Genomic DNA, 13,181 nt, shown 5'->3' on the forward strand with positions numbered 1-13,181 from the left:
TACAAGGAAGCGTTGGATGCGGCCATCAAGGTGCATTTCAATGATAACCTGCGAAAGGGGAACATAACGGGGTTGGGGGTCCACATTTAGCAAAGGGGCCAAGCCAAAGGGAATATATAGCAAAGGGAAATTCAAGAGGAGTTTCTCTAAGAATGAGTCCTCGGGGTTCTTGAAAGGCAAATCCGGTGGCCAGTGAGCGAGTACGTGGGGGAGTCAAGCGAAAAGAGACAAACCCATGGATAAGAAGGTCAAGTCGTATAGTAGCATGGGAAACAACATATGTGAAGCGGGACACTTTTCGAGGGAATGTCTCTACCCGAAGAAGGCCAGAGCCAATATAGCCATCAAGTCGGGTGAAGTCCAAACTGAGGTATGTGATCCAGTCCCTAACTCAAAGTTACTTATTACACGAGCAACTTTGGTAGAGAGTCGTTCGCGACATCTACTAGCCCTCCGAGGGAAGCTCGGAAGTAGCTTTGTTAAGATTCTTATTGACACGGGTGCTTCAGATAATTTTGTGGCTGCAGACATAGTCTAGCAAGCTGGACTAATGGTGCAGCGGCTGGGTGAATCAAGGACTATAGAGTTTGTTCAAGGTAGCCAAAGCACTAATGAGGTACTTCGACAAGCGAGAGTCGAAGTAGGGACATGGAAAGTGGACATGGATTTCACCGTGTTGGACATGGTGGGATTTGACGTGATCTTCGGGATGGATTGGTTCAATCAATTTGTGGTAGCCTTACATGGACAAGGTAGGAACCTTGTGGTACTAGCGAATGCCCAAGGAAGAAGATCTAGGGTGGAGGCCCAGGATCTGAAGGTAGACCAAAGCAAGGCCAAAGATTCATGCTTAAACTTGGTGTCCACAAGAGGAAAACTCATCAAAGGAACTAAGGCAGCATTTTTGTGTTTACTATAGCGCATGTGATTATATGATGAGATTTGGATATACTGTCACCGTGGATCCTTGGAACCTTGGGAGATAAATGGGGATAAAATAGCCATTAAGGGCTCTCTCATCAAGCAATTGCCCCTTTTTCAGTTAGCTTAAAGGGAGAGAGATAGGGTGCGCTATAGTTGGTATCGGAGCAAATGGCACGAGTTCGATTCCCATTCATTAGTGGCTACTTAAAAATATAATATACCCTTGAGCAAGGTATATTCCTACCCTTAAATTTGAAATTGTACGTATTGGGCATCCATGCATACGTCCTTTCTTTTGTGTGGAGTATCCATGGACGAAGGTATTCACCGTGGGACTGCGGTACGAGTGGATGACTAGTTGCCTCACATGAAATAACTAGTCTACACAATGGAAAGATTGGTAGATTCAGTGTGGAAATGGAGGTGCTAGTTCTCTTTGGCTTAGTAGGGGTTGTTAGTCAATAGTCAATGAGGACATTGACATCTTTGAAGGGGGGGTGAGTGTAGCACATGTGATTATGGGATGAGATTTGGATATACTGTCATTGTGGATCCTTGGAACCTTGGGGGATAAATGGGGATAAAATAGCCACTAAGGGCTCTCTCATCAAGCAATTGCCCCTTTTCCAGTTGGCTTAAGGGGAGAGAGATAAGGTGCGCTACACTTACTCTCAGTGAAGAGTGACAAAAAGACAGGAACAGAAGAAGTACCTTTAGTAGGTGTTGGACCAATTCCAGGATACCATGCTGGAGGAGCTACTGGCGGGGTTGCCCACCGCACGACCGATAAAACATAAGATTGAGCTGGTCGAGGGTGCTGAGGCGGTGGTTCATCCCCCCTATCGTTTGAGCAAAAAAGAACTCAAGGAGCTCAAGTGCCAACTAGAGGAGTTGGTGGACAAAGGGTATGTTAGATTAAGCAAGTCGCCGTATGGGGCACCGGTGTTATTTGTGAAAAAGAAAGATGAATCTATGCGTATGTGCATAGACTACCAGTTGCTCAACAAGTATACAAAGAAGAACAAATACCCTTTGCCAAGGATTGAGAACCTGTTCGCTAGGTTGGGAAAGGCAAAATACTTCTTGAAGATTGACCTAAGGTCAAAATACTACCAGATTAGGGTAGCCGAGGAAGATGTCGAGAAAACAACCTATCGAACAAGGTATGAGAGCTTTGAGTTTCTGGTGATGCCCTTCGGGCTATGCAATGCGCTGGCAACATTTTCGGCATTGATGAACCACATCTTTGTACCCTATCTGGATCACTTTATGGTCGTCTATATTGACAACATCCTAATCTATAGCGAAATGCTAGAGGAGTATGTAGAAAACTTAAAGAAGGTGTTTGAGAAACTAAGGGAATACCAGTTATATGCTAAAGAGAGCAAATGTGACTTTGCTCAACAAGAGGTAAAGTTTTTCAGGCATATGGTGGGCAAAGACGGGCTCAAGGTGGACCCTAAGAAGGTCCAAGCGATCCAAGATTAACAGCGACCATCGAACGTACACACATTCTTGGGGCTATATAACTACTACCGAAAGTTTATCAAACACTAAAGGGAAGATGGTATGGACAATGGAATGCAAGGTAGCATTTGTCCAGCTCAAAGGGAAGTTGAGGAAGGCTCCTGTGTTGGCGTTACTAGACTTTCGTAAGGACTTTGAGGTAGAAACGGATGCTTCGAACTTTGTGTTGGGCGCAGTTTTGAAGCAAGATAACCATCCAGTAGCATTCTTCTCGAAGAAGTTGGACAAAGCTCAACGGAAGTGGCGTGCCTACGAGAAGGAATTGTTTGCGGTGGTCAAGGCACTCAAGGAGTGGCAACACTACTTTGGGAGACACTTCAAGATTTACACGGACAATGTGGCAACGAAACACTTCTTATCACACCCGACCTGAGAGGGAAACAGGGTCGGTGGGCTAATGCCTTGGCTGAGTTTGATTATGAGATTCTGTACAAGCCTGAGAAGAGCAACATCGTGGCAGATGTGCTAAGTCGAAAAGCAAGCTTGAAGTTAGCGATATCCAGCACAATAGCAACCTTTTGGGATGATGTGCGGACAGCATATGAGAATGATGGTCTAGCACAAGAAGTGTTGCTGAGGAATCTAGAGGCACGGGAAGCTCACCAGAGAGGTGAGTTACCAACGGAAGAGAAAATAGGCTATATGGAACGCAATGGACTCATCTATTACAAGCAAACAAGGGTGTATGTTCCAGATTGGGAACTAAGGAAGGTAGCCTTAGAAGAGTGTCATGACAGACCTCTTGTGGGACACGGCGGAGTGCCCAAGATGATGGGCTTACTCAAGAGGAAGTATCACTGGCCAGATATAGCTAAGGATGTCCAAGACTATGTAAAGACATGTCCAACATGTCAGTAGGTAAAAGCCGTGACTAAGGCTAGTGGAGGCTTGTTACAAAGCATCCCAATTCCAGATCATCCGTGGAAATGTCTTACGATGGACTTCATCATGGGACTCCCCCCAAGCGAGGGGTTCGATGCGATATTCATGGTGGTGGACCAATTTTCGAAGATGGCACATTTCATACCCACCACAACGGAAGTGGATGTGGAAGGTGTGGCGAAGCTATTCTTTGAACAAGTGGTTCGAGTGCGGGGAAGGCCCAAAGAGATTATCTCAAATCGAGACAAGATCTTCACCAGTAGGTTCTAGAGAACTCTCCTAGAACAGTATCGCACCAAGTTGAAATTTAGCACAGCCTATCACCCACAAACAGGTATTGGGTATTAAGTTAAGTTTGATGGCACTAACACTTCTTGATAGACGGACAAACAGAAAGGGTGAATAGGCAGCTAGAGGATTATTTGCAATGCTATGTCTCGGGAGACCAGACTGATTGGGTAAGTCATTTAGGACTTGCGAAAATGTGTTATAACAACTCACTATATTCGAGTTTCGGGGTGAGTCCATGGGAAGTCATCAATGGGCGAGCTATTGAAGGTCCTGTGGAACTCAGCGTGGCCAAGTATCATGGAGAGTTACCCATGGTGGAGGCATTCACGGTAGAAAAACTCAACATTTGGAATCTAGTGAGGGATTCCTTGGAACGGGCTCAACAAATGCAAACCAAGTACGCAAACCAAAAGCGCCGGGATGTAGAGTTCCAAGCTGGGGAGAAGGTGTGGCTGAACACCAAGAACATCAGGCAAACAAGTGGGATCAGCCGGAAGTTGACCCAAAGGTAAAAATGCATGTATTCCTGTAAATGAATTGATCTTGAGCTCCTTAAGTAGGTTCACGAGGCCTTACGAAATTGAGGCACGAATCGGTAAAGTGCCTTACCGTCTCCAACTTCCTCAAGAGATGGGGAAGATGCACCCAGTGTTCCACGTGAACTTACTCAAGCTGTATTTTGAGGATCTACTTCACAAGGACCAAGTAAGACCTTTACCTGAGGTTATCCAAGGGGAAGAGGAATACGAAGTTGAAGCCATCCTCAATGCGCACAAGAGCAAGCGACAAGGACGCGAGGTGAGAGAGTTCCATGTGAAGTGGAAAAGATTTCCACACTGTGAAGCAACATGGGAACTGGAGGAGAACCTAGCGAACACGCAAGATCTAGTGGAGGAATTTCTGCAAGGCAGAACTCTATGTACTTATGCAAAGTTCAATTATAATATCAATTTGCGAAGTTGAGCAGTGGCATATATTAGGACCCAAAGGAGCGCCGAAGGTAAACTAATTAGCATGGGTTAGCTAGGTCAACCAGGCGTAAAGAACTACGCCCGACTCCCCACAGGGATGTCGAATCCGTAGACATATTCTACGGAGTTTGGGTTCGAGTCCCAACCCCCTAGTAAAGCAAGGCTGTCTTGACCCCATACTAGGGCGTGGTAAGGTGAGGGGTATAGGGACACCTATATTCTGTTGTCATGGGCTCTTGGCCTGGGAGGCTAACTTAGGCACACCACTAAGTGCCCCGGAGACATGGTTAACAAGTTGTAGGATAAAAAGAGACATTTGATGTGGGCATCAAACTTCTTCTATGGGTGGTGGAGTTGTAAGGAACCAACTCCCCAAGGTGTCGTAGGCTAAAGGATCCCTGAAAGCATGACCGAAATGACAAAGAGTTCATCGGATGGGACCAAGTCAAAGATTGAGTCCAAGACCAACTCTGAGACCGAGTTCGAGATAGAGTCTAGGATCAAGTCCGAGGCCAAATCGGAGACCGAGTTCGAGACCGAGTTTGAGACAGAGTCCGAGATCCAAATCGGGTCCGAGACTGAGTCCAAGGTCGAGTCCGAAGTCAAGTCCAAGATCGGGTCCGAGATCGAGTCCGAGATCAAGTTCGAGATTGAGTCCGAGACCGAGTCCGAAGTTGGGTCCGAGATCGAGTCCGATATCAAGTCCGAGACTGAGTCCGAGTAATAATATGGGTCAAGGGGTGAAAGCCCAAAGCGTGCATCTCTCGAGGGGGGGGGGATGTAGGGGGTTCCAAAAGTATAGTAGGGATAGTGAGGTCTAAGAACTAGTCTTGAAGGAACTCTTTAGTGGTGCTTCCAAACTGATTTGAGGTTGAGACTAGGGCCAAGAGGCCTTGGGTGGGAGTGAGCATGGACTCAAGTGGTGCCAAAGGGGCCACCCAAGGAAGTTCTCAAGAGCAGCTCCCACTCCCAAAAGCGAAACCGACTGCGGTGCTCCCGGCTCTTGTGGAGTGGTGCCCCACTTGAGTACCTTGTGGCTCATTGGTCCTTGCCCTTCCAAGAGGCTTGGCCCTTCCCTTCGGGATGAAATTTTTTGGGGGGGGGGGGGGGGGGAGGTTGTCAAGACCCCCAACAAGATCAAGACTGGAAAATGCTAAAGACAAAGAGAAAAAGCTAGTGAAAACAAAGAAGAGGCCTTAGACTGGTGTTGATTCAGATTGTGGAGAAATGGAACAAGGCTAACCTATATATACTATAGGTTGATGAAGCTCCACCACTCTTGGATCGAGGACAGCCTAAATACAGCTGAGGTCGAGGAGGCGCCACATCATCATCAGGAATGTGGCTCGAGACTCAGGAATCGGGAAGTGTCTCGAGAGTCAGGAATAGGGAAGTGTCTCGAGAGTCAGGAATAGAGAAGTGTCTCGAGAGTCAGGAATGTGGCAAGAATTGGGGGATTCCTGACAGCACCCCCTCCTCAAGAACGAGTGGAACGAGGATGTGAATGAGAACGAAGAGAAGGATGAGATGAGCGGCGAGGGATGGGAGATGGAGAAAAAGAATGAGGACTGGGACGAGAAGGATAGCGGCGGTGGAAGTCCTGAACAAGGTCAGGAGAATGAATCAGGTTGTCCGCAGGTTCCCAAGTGCGTTCCTCAGGTCCGTAACCCTTCCAGTCCACCAGATAGTAGAGTTTAGATCGTGAAATCTTGGAATCAAGGATGTCCTGAACCTCGTACTCAGACCCATCCTCGAGCTGCACTGGTGGAGGCGGAGGAATGACCCGATTTGGAATAGGACTGGGAATATAAGGCTCAAGGAGAGAGGAGTGAAAAACGGGGTGAATTTGATATGAGGAGGGAAGTGCAAGGCGATAAGTGACAGGATTAATGATGGCAGTGATAGGGAAAGGACCAAGGCGTTTGAAATCGAGTTTTGGACAGGGCCTGGTGGTGGAGATATTTCACCTGAGGAGCCAGACTTTATCCCCGATATTGTAAGGGGGACAATCCTGACGATGGACATTGGCAAATGTTTTATGAGATTCCTGAGCACGATGGAGGTGGAAGGAGATGGAGTTGTGGATTTCCTGAAGGTTGGAGAGAAATGATTCAGAGCAGGGATTTGAACGAGAGGATTCAGATGGAGAAGGAAGTGAGAGATTGAATCGGGGATTTCGGCCAGAGTTCGCAAAGAAGGGGGAAACTCGAAGAGAGGAGTGAACAGAGTTGTTATAGGAGAACTCAGCAAGGGGAAGGATATCGAACCAGTTATCCTGATGATAGTTGATGAAGCACCTCAAGAATTGTTCCAATGTCTGAATCGTTTGCTCGGACTGCCCATCAGTTTGAGGATGATATGCCGAAGAGAGGTTGGCCTTCACTCCAAGCAACTGCAAAAACCGTTGCCAGAAATGAGAGATGAACTGAGGCCCCCGATCCGAAACCACATCTGTAGGAATCCCATGAAGTCGGAAAATTTCCCTGAATACCAGTTTTGCCATGTCCTCGCCCGAAAACTCCTTGGTACATGGCAAGAAGTGCGCCATCTTTGTGAAGCGATCCACCACGACTAAAATGCTGTTGAAGCCTCCAGAACTCGGAAGATCACTCAAGAAATCCATGGAGATGGATTCCCAAGGACCTGAAGGGACCGGAAGGGAACGAAGCAAACCTGAAGGAAGGTGGCGAGGTACCTTATTCCGGGCACAAGTGTCACAGGAGGTAACAAAAGCTTTGATGTAGTCGTCCATGTGAGGCCACCAAAAGTCCCGTGCAACTAGCTCATAGGTTTTCGCAATGCCGAAGTGACCAGCAGTCGGGCTATCGTGGCACGCCATCAGGATCAACCTTCGAGCATCACCTTCAGGAACGTAAAGCTGCTCCCCACGGTACAATAAGCCATCTAAGAACTCGAACTCGTCAAACCGCCAGCAGTCGGGAGTCACTGGGTGTCCAGCCTGAAGATGGGGAAAAATGTCGCTAGCGAGATCATCGGATTGAAGATCGTTTCTGATTGCATCCATCAAGGAGGAGTCCTGAGGGGCCAGGGAAATTGCCATAACTTGAAGCCGATCAGGACCGAGGATAACTTGATCCTGTTGATCGAAGGCAGGATTACCAGGCCTGAGACTGAGATAGGAGCGCCTTGAAAGAGCATCAGGAAGGCCTTGAAACTTTCCAGGTCTGTACTTGATAACAAAGTCAAACCGACTCAGGAATTGTGCCCACCTTGCTTGACGACGGCTTAAAACTCGGGAAGTGGCAAAGTACTCGAGATTTTTGTGATCCGTCCAGACTGTTGTTTGATGGCTCGCCCCCTCCAAGAAACGGCGCCACTCTCCAAAGGAATCCACGATGGCAAGAAGCTCCTTGTCGTGGATTTTGTAATTGATCTCCGCAGGCTGGAATTTCCGAGAATGGAAAGCGACCGGATGAAGTTCGTGATCCGCTCCAAGTTGAGATAGCACAGCACTAATGGCAAAGTCGGAGGCGTCAGCCTCGATGAAGAAAGGTTGTGAGGAATCAGCATGGATCAAGACAGGAGCAGAACTGAAGGCCGCCTTGAGTGTGTCGAAAGCCTGCTGGGCAGCAGCAGACCAAGAGAAGGGAACATCCTTGCGAGTGAGATGTGTGAGAGGAAGGACAATGTCAGAGTAGTGATCAATGAATTTGCGGTAGAAGTTGGCGAAGCCAAGGAAAACCTGAACGTCTGACATTGATTGTGGAGGCTCCCATTCGAGAATAGTCTTGACTTTTGCAGGATCCATCGTGATACCCTCAGGAGTGACAATGTACCCAAGGAACTCCACAGACTGCTGATCAAAGGAACATTTCTCAAGCTTCGCGTATAGGCCGTGTTCTCGCAGCTTCGCTAGCACCTTGCGAACATGTTCGTCATGCTCCTCCTGAGTTTTTGAGTAGATGAGGATGTCATCGAGGTAGACGATCACCATCTGATCAAGAAACTCCCGAAAAACGTCGTTCGCCATGTGTTGGAAAACCGCTGGAGCATTTGTCAAGCCAAATGGCATGACAGTGTACTCGAAGTGGCCATAGCGGGTTCGGAACGCAGTCTTCCATTCATCACCAGGCTGGATCCGGATCAGGTTGTATGCTCCACGGAGGTCGATCTTGGTGAAGAAGCGGGCACCGCCGAGGCATTCCAACAGGTCCGAGATCAGGGGCAGCGGATAACGGTTCCGAACAGTCACCTTGTTCAAACCTCGGTAGTCGATGACTAGCCGCAAGCTCCCATCCTTCTTCTTGACAAAGAAGACAAGCGCTCCAGCCGGGGACTGCGAATGCTGAATGTAGCCCGAGGCAAGATTCTCATCCACGTACTCTTTGAGGGCCTTAAGCTCGGACGGGGATAACCCGTAGATAGGCCCCCACGGAGGTGACGCTCCTTCCTGTAAATCAATGGGACAATCATAAGGCCGATGAACAGGCAGTACACTAGCTTTTTTCTTGTCAAACACATCCCCAAAATCATGATACTTCTCAGGAAGACTGACAGGAGAAACATGCAAAGCAAAAAGAAAAAGAGGTTCTTCATGAAGGAGTTCTTTCATAGTGATTGTGGAGATAGGAGGAGGAGTATGACTAAATGGAATGATGAGACGAGGATACTGTCCAGTGTAAGATGGAAGAGAGAAAAAAGAAGAGGATGAAAACTGCGTAGAGTCAGGAACAGAACCCCAACTTGAGTTTAGGGAACTTTTCCTGATTCGGACTCGATGAACACCAGGGGAAGCCGTGGGAGATGGTGATGTGGGAGAGATGAGCTGTAAGTCCTTCCAACAAATCTGAGGCTGATGTAGTTGGAACCAAGGAAGACCGAGCACCACAGAGGAAGACTTGCTGTTGATGATGTTGAAGGCGATATTGGTGACGGTGGACCCGATGTGTACTCGAACGGGCAACGTTTCCCTAAGTCCAGAAGATGGAGACACAAAATGCCCGCCGATGCCTTCAACCCTTAGATCCCGTATGGTAGGAGAAAGAGGAACGTGATGTCGGGCAGCAAAGTCCGTGTCCATGAAGCAGGAAGTTGCACCCGAGTCTAGTAGCACCAAAGCCTTGAGTCCTGATTGTCCGGTGAAAGAAAGGAGACATGGGACGCGGAAGTTGCGGGAATTGGTGGTGGCTTTGATGAAAGGTGGTGAGGAGCTTGATAAGGAAGAAAAGTGATTTTTATTTGGGGAGTCCAAACATACAGCTCCTACTCTGTTTGGACAGGGTCGTTTCCCGACTGCAACAGTGGTGGACTTTGAGGCAGAGTGAACTCGAGCAATCGGGGAGGCTTCCTGGGACACACAGCTGCTTTGTGATTAGGATCAGCACAGTAGAGGCAAAGATTATGAGATATTCGACGTTGCCTCTCAGCAGGACTCAACTTCCCTCTAATGAGTCGGGGAGTACCAGAAATATCCATCGGGACCGGAGCAGTAGGTTCAGGACTATGCCCCGAAGACTCAAGCTGGGATTCCTGAGTCTGGGACGGAAAAACAGCGGCGCGGCGACTTTCCTGATGACGTTCAAAGAGACGATTGTCACATCGAACAGCTTTGTTGATGGCATCCGACAGGTCCTTGGGATCCTCCATGGTGAGCAACAAATCCTTGACACCGTTGTTGAGGCCGAAACGAAATTGGTCAATCAGGGCCCGCTCATCCCACTGAGTGTCCAAGGCAAGGAGTTGGAACTCTGCAGCGTAGATCGAGGCAGGACGAGACCCCTGAGAGAGACGTCTCATCTTTGTGGTAGCAGCCTGAACCCGATCCGTCTCGCCAAAACATGCTTCGAGCTTCTCTTTGAACAATTGAAGATCCATCAGCTCCGGAACCACGACCCCTTTCATGCTCTTCTCCAGAAGAGGAGAAAACCATGACAAAGCTGCACCCTCGAGCAACGTCCCAATCGCGCCGATTTGAGACTCGGGAGTGGGGTACCGCCGATGTTGAAGTGCAAAGATCAGCTCCATTTGATTCAAAAATCCACGAAGCTCCGAACGCTTGCCTGAAAAATTCGCCGGGAAACTCACCTTCGGTTCAGGAACTTTGCTGGATCCTTGAGCCGAAAGTGAAGCAAGCTCCTGCTGCATGCGAAGAAGGGTCGCCTTCAGCTCGGTATTCTCAGACTGGATTTTTGCAAGAACTTCGGCAAAGAAATCAGGATGGCTTGGAGACTCCATTGGCAAGAAGAAAGAAAAGAAAGGGGGGAAAAGACAAAGGCAATCAAATAATCAAAACAAGCTAAAAGAAAAGCAAAAAACACAATCTGAATCAAACTGTCAAGACCCCCAACAAGATCAAGACTGGAAAATGCTAAAGACAAAGAGAAAAAGCTAGTGAAAACAAAGAAGAGGCCTTAGACTGGTGTTGATTCAGATTGTGGAGAAATGGAACAAGGCTAACCTATATATACTATAGGTTGATGAAGCTCCACCACTCTTGGATCGAGGACAGCCTAAATACAGCTGAGGTCGAGGAGGCGCCACATCATCATCAGGAATGTGGCTCGAGACTCAGGAATCGGGAAGTGTCTCGAGAGTCAGGAATAGGGAAGTGTCTCGAGAGTCAGGAATAGAGAAGTGTCTCGAGAGTCAGGAATGTGGCAAGAATTGAGGGATTTCTGACAGAGGTACCCATACTTTGCTGTTAGGCCACGGTTTTTCACCCCGGTGTCTCAAAGCAAGTGTTGCATTGAAGGCTTAGGATTTAAAGGGTCCCATGATCAAATCTTGTTGCACCAAGGGATGTTAGAAACCTGGAGGCTTGGTGTGCTTGGCTGCTTGTGCCTACGGGGAGTGTAGCCGAACCTTAAGTCCAGTCTAACCCGGGGAGGGGGATTGGGAGAGATTTGGTAATCTATGGATGGATAGCTAACACTCCGTTGCTCATGCAGTGAGTAGCTGAAATAGAGTAGCACCAAATAGGAGCTGGTACAATAGGCAGGAACCTTGGTGAGGGAACTTAGCAAAAGCCAAAGCAATGTTGGTCGGATAGACGAGGTAAGCTGCCAAATTAGAAAGGAAAAATTTGTGGCTTACAATTCGATGAAGGCCTCTACAATGAGATGTCATTGTGGATGACATAGTCGAGAGCTAATGTTCCAAGTAGCCACCGAGTTGATACATCTATGGGTTCTACAATTCCAAATGAGTCATCAGGCTATAGTAAGTTCATTTAGATTTTTTGATTGACTTTTGTTTTTCTTTTTTTTCAGAGACAAATGCAACTGCAGATCCAGATCCAGATGTTATATTTGAGACACAAGATCCTAAAGATGCTAATGAGGACATTCCAGAAGTACAAGTTAGTGGGAAGAAAGTTCCAATTGCTACAGGAAAAAAACGCAAGTGCACTCTAAAGGGATCTGATGGTCTTCTTGAGCAAAGTGACGAGCAAAGGAAAGCAATGATGCAAGAACTTCGAGATAGCAACATACAAATGATGGAAAAAATGGAGGTAGCTGATGATTGACGCCGCCAAACTTCAATTGTTGCTGCAGATAAGAGAGTTGCAATGATGTTGCAAGGAACACACATGATGTGTGAGGAACTTCGATTGCTACGGCAGGCTTTTGTGGAATCAACGGTGACAAAGGAGAAGTAGAATTGCAAACTTTGTATTTTAAAGTTACACTTATTTAACACAACATTTTAGAGTTTATGGGTTTTGGAATCTAGAATGCATCTGGAATGGATATGAAACAAGAGGCATTTTAAGGAGAATCATGGACAGTTTTGCTATAGTTGGTCCGTGATGTCACTACAGCGTTGGATCGAGAACAGGTACAAACAGAAAAGCAGGAGAGAAAGAATTCCTCCATTGTTTTTATACTGCTTACAGGTGGTGATCGCTCGTGATCGAGGAGGCGCCACATCATCATCAGGAATGTGGCTCGAGACTCAGGAATCGGGAAGTGTCTCGAGAGTCAGGAATAGGGAAGTGTCTCGAGAGTCAGGAATGTGGTTTGCAGGTTAGGAATCCGGCGAGAGTCAAGAATGTGGCAAGAATTGGGGGATTCCTGACAGTGATCTTGCTAAAGGAAGCGACCGATGGATGGATCAATCAATCAATCACAAAGGTATTTATACTCTCACTCTGCTGGTTTTCCTGGATGAATCATCACTTTGGCTTGTCCACACCACTCACTTTGTTATTAAGCTGACTTCAACCGCCACTCACTCACTCTCTCATTTTTACAAATCCCTCAGGAAGGAAGACGAAGATGGTAGTAGCATTTTATCCGTTGAAAGCAACAGTGACCAAATCAACGCTAGTGGCGAGTGTCAATTCGAGATCAACAGACAAAAAGAAATTCGCAGATTGAGAACAGGTACAAACAGAAGAAAGAATTCCTCCATTGATCGGCGAGAGCTTGATGTAAACCAGAACAGGTAATAGTGTTTTTTTTGTTCGTTTGTTGCTGCTGGTTTACTGTTTACATTCCAGCGCAAACACCTAGCCTCGATACTGATAATCGCCAGAGGGAGCTCGACGTAAACCATCGCCTAGAGAGTGTGTCGCCATTGTTGTGATCACCGTTCTTCTGAGCTGCCGGTTTACTGTGGCGCAAG

Source organism: Selaginella moellendorffii, unplaced genomic scaffold (assembly GCF_000143415.4).
Source record: "Selaginella moellendorffii unplaced genomic scaffold, v1.0 SELMOscaffold_0, whole genome shotgun sequence".
Lineage (NCBI taxonomy): Eukaryota > Viridiplantae > Streptophyta > Lycopodiopsida > Selaginellales > Selaginellaceae > Selaginella > Selaginella moellendorffii.